The sequence below is a fragment of the Phocoena phocoena genome, chromosome X, assembly GCF_963924675.1.
Source record: "Phocoena phocoena chromosome X, mPhoPho1.1, whole genome shotgun sequence".
Lineage (NCBI taxonomy): Eukaryota > Metazoa > Chordata > Mammalia > Artiodactyla > Phocoenidae > Phocoena > Phocoena phocoena.
This window is the reverse complement of record NC_089240.1, coordinates 39,851,594-39,855,699: the sequence shown is the minus strand read 5'-3', so window position 1 is coordinate 39,855,699 and position 4,106 is coordinate 39,851,594. Positions and strand designations below refer to the sequence as shown.

Sequence of the window (4,106 nt, the reverse complement as noted above, 5' to 3'; positions counted from 1 at the left end):
CCCTTGTACATTACTTCATAAACTCTGTGTGTGTGTGTGTGTGTGTGTGTGTGTGTGAGAGAGAGAGAGAGAGAGAGAGAGAGAGAGAGAGAAGGCTTTACTGGGGATCAGGCAGGGCTGGGGTGGGGATCAGGCAGGGCTGGGTCAGGGACCATGCTGGGGGAGCAGGGTCTCCACATCTGGCCAATACTGGTCTTCAGAGCAGTGTTGGGGAGCTCAGAGCTGAGCTCTACTGGAGAAGGGTCCAATCAGGTACCTCAAAGCAGAGGCAACCACTGAAGGGAAAGATGGTCTGGTTGGCTTATGCAGGAAGGATAAGATTGGGGGGGGTGGAATTGCTAAAGAAAAGTAAGGTACAGTAAACCTTTACAGGGCCAAGATGAACAGGGATTAGCTGAGGGGAAGCGGTCTAATAAGGCCTGAGGGATGAGGGAGGGGAAAGAAAAGAAGGAGAAAAGAACAAGAGGGATGATTCTGGAGGTACAGGGAGGTCCAACTTTTCTTCAGGGCCCCAGTGAAGCAGGGACAGCTCCTATCTTCTGATCTTACAGGACTCTACTTTTTGCTCAACACAGCAATCTTTATGTACACAGGGCCTGGGCAAAGGCAGCTGAACTTTATATAGGCAGAAATCGTCTTCAGGCCTTCTAAGTGGGCAATGAAATCTTTCATGTTTGGAAATGCATCCAGGCACTAGGGCTCAAATATATGGTGCAGGTCAAGACTGTCATAAGCAAGAAAATCCAGAGAGGTGATCTTGTCTCCTGCAAACCATGGACTCTTCCCCAGAAAGTGAGAAGAGCTTCATCTTTTCAGAGATCCTCCAAGTACTTAGGCTTCAGTTTCTCAAAGTCAGGGCTGTAGCAGACACTGACTAGCTACTTGGAGGTGTCTATAACCTAGTTCTCAAAAATGTCCACATGAATCTTCTCTTCTGTCTCCCCTCATAGGTTGTACTTGTAAGCAATGTAGCAAAAGATGACATCGCTCTGGGTGATCTCAAAAGCATCATCAATTAAATAGGGCAGATTGGGAAAGTCCAGGCCTGGCTTCAATTTCTCATTCAGTCACTGGCTTCTGTCATGGTCAGGAACATCCCCCGCCATGTACTTCTTTCCCTCATAGTTTAATTCTTTGTATTCCAGAAGCAGGCAGATGGTATGAGCCAGCCTGTGAATGTTCCAGTAACCCGAGTTCATGGCCATGGTTTAGCTTTCTGTGGACTCAGGGGATGACCTCAGTGAAGCTAGGCTGAAACTTCATCCTTGCAATTTTTCTTTAAGTTAGAAATTATATCAAAATAAAAAGTTATAGGGAAGAAGGAAGGAAGAAAGGAAGGAAGGAAGGAAAGAAGGAACCAGAGGACAGTGAGCCACTCTAGCAAATTAATAAAACCCAAGGAGGGGGTCGTGGGAACCTCTGATTTATAGTCAGTTGGTCAGAAGTACAGATGACAACCTGGGCTTGCAATTGGTATCTGAAGTGTGTTGTGGGGGGACAGTCTGGTGCGGCTGACCCCTTAACCTATGGAATCTGATGCTATCTCCGGGTAGATAAGTGTCAGAACTGAGTTGAATCATAGGACCCCCCAGCTGGTGTCTGGAGAATTGTTTGGTTCTATGGGGAAACCCCACACACTCACACATTGGAAATCTGGAGAATCAGATCCCATTGAGTGATATACCATACTTATGAATAAGATATTCTCTAGATATATTGTATAACACAAGGAATATAGCCAGTATATTATAATATCTATAAATAGAGTATAACTTTTAAAAATTCTGAATCACTGTATTGTACACCTGTAACATATAATATTGTACATCTACCATAAGTCAATTTTTAAAAAAGAATTGAAAACAGGGACTCAAAAAAATAATAAGCAAAAAATAAATAAAGATATTCTCTCTTATCCTAACACATTGAGCGATCCAGGAAGCTCCTTAGAAATCAGTATAAAATTGGAAAAGTAGTCTTAGTTAGATTACACTTCAAGAGGCCTAGAAGAGAAAATGTAAGATTTCTATGAAGGGACTCATTCTCAAAATGGGTCACAAAGGATTTCCACGCATAAATATTTTCTCCCCTTCCACAAAGCATGAGCTCATAATAACAAATTACAACCAATACAAGAAAACAGGCCACCATGAATAAGAATCAGCATAAAAAAAACATGAAGAGTACTATTCTTTTGAACTTCATATAATGGAATTATACATATACTTCCTAAGCACATTAAATTGGCTAAAAAAAATAAGAAATTAAAAATCATGGAGGGAAATACTGTTACCAACTAAACAAACAGAAAGATTTGAAAACCAGCAAAATGAAATTTTCAGAAATAAAAAAATATAGTTTTTGAAATTACCAACTCAATGGATATGTTAAACAACACACTATACATAGCTGAAGACAGTAGTGCTGAACTAGAAAAATAGTATGAAAAAAATTATGTAAATGGAGTACAACTGAAAAGGAACTAAAAGATGTAAAAGCACAATTAAGAGACTTAGAGAATAGAATAAGAATGTTCACCATATCTCTAATAGAAGTTCTAAAAGAAGAGAACACAGAGCATGAAAGATAATATTTGAAAAGATAATGACATTGGGAATCATACTAAATATCAAGCTGGATAAGTAAAAATAAATCCCCAAAACACACTCAGACATATCATAGTGAAACTGCAGTATTCCAAAGACCAAGAGAATATCTTAAAAGCTATCTGGGAAAAAAAACTGGCAGATTAAATATAGACTGACTTCATACTCCTTATCCAAAAGATAAGGAGGACAATGGGGATCTGAGAGAAAATAGCAATCTTTTAAGATCAGTTGAAAGAGATTTGTAGACAACACTGAACTTACTACCAACATATCATCAACGAAGAAATTTATACTTCACAGTCACCAAAATCCTGGATGCTTTTTTCTGCTTCTCAACCTGGAACTCAGCAAGTCCAGTATACTGCTTTGCTTTCTGTTCCATTTTCTTGTTTTTAGAGCTGGCTGTATCTTTTTTGGTTTTCTATTTTTACATTTTATCTCTCTCTGCTATATGTTTGGACCAGAAGGGTATATAAAACACGAAATCACTGTGTCATCCTAACTGGAAATCTCCCTATTTCTTTACCTTCATTTCAATGTCCATATAACCTCCAGAATAATCTAGCTCAGTGCTTCTTAAATCACCTATGGTGAAAGATTAGTGTGATAATTTTTTCCAATAGATGACAGACCCATACTTTGTCAAAGTCAACTGATCACTCATTTGAATGTGGCAGCAATGTCAAATTGCAATAAAACTTTAAAAATACTTAATGTCAATTTCTGTACTTACTGCAGACAAGTAACAAACTTGGACTAACATTGATACGTGGACCACACTTTGAGTAGCACTGATCTAGTTAAAATTCAAATCTGCTATTTCCTCTACATCAGGAAACTTCTAGCCACTGCCATAATCAAAAAGCTGCTGTTAAAAAAAAAAAAAAAAAGCTGCTGTAATCAGGACACCATTATTACCAGCGCTACTGCAGAACCACACCATACCTGCTATGATCCACAACAGGTAAACTGAAACCCCACACCCTGCCCCTCAATACCCATGAAGTTAGTTACTTGACATTGGGAGCTCTGTTAATGCTGCTTCAAAAAAACTCTGCCTTCCATCTTACATGAGCTATATACATGCAGAATCCAGTTGCAAGGGAGTCTGTGAAACATAGATTTCAATAATCCAGCCTCTACAGCACAAGACAGGACATGAGATCAGTGTTTTTCATACTGTAGGTCATAATCCATTAATGGATTATAAAATTCATTCATTTTAAGGGTCATGATTCATATTTTTTTTAGTGAAATGGAATGAGATGGTAAAGACTAGAAAACATCATGGTGCACATTCAGGGCTACTATTGTTTCATGGAAATTTGGTTTCAGTTGTAAGAGAGAATGTAATATAGATGTGTACTGGGATACCATTTAAATTGCATTTATTCGGCTTCCCTGGTGGCGCAATGGTTAAGAATCTGCCTGCCGATGCAGGGGATATGGGTTCAATCCCTGGTCCGGGAAGATCCCACATGCCGCGGAGCAGCTAAG

The 4,106-nt window shown here is 39.2% G+C and overlaps 1 pseudogene; it reads right to left on the bottom strand.

The window, feature by feature from the left end:
• Positions 1 to 555: 555 nt before the first annotated feature.
• On the bottom strand, positions 556 to 1,205 carry LOC136142087 (glutathione S-transferase Mu 4 pseudogene; annotated as a pseudogene).
• Between the last annotated feature and the right edge of the window lie 2,901 nt (positions 1,206 to 4,106).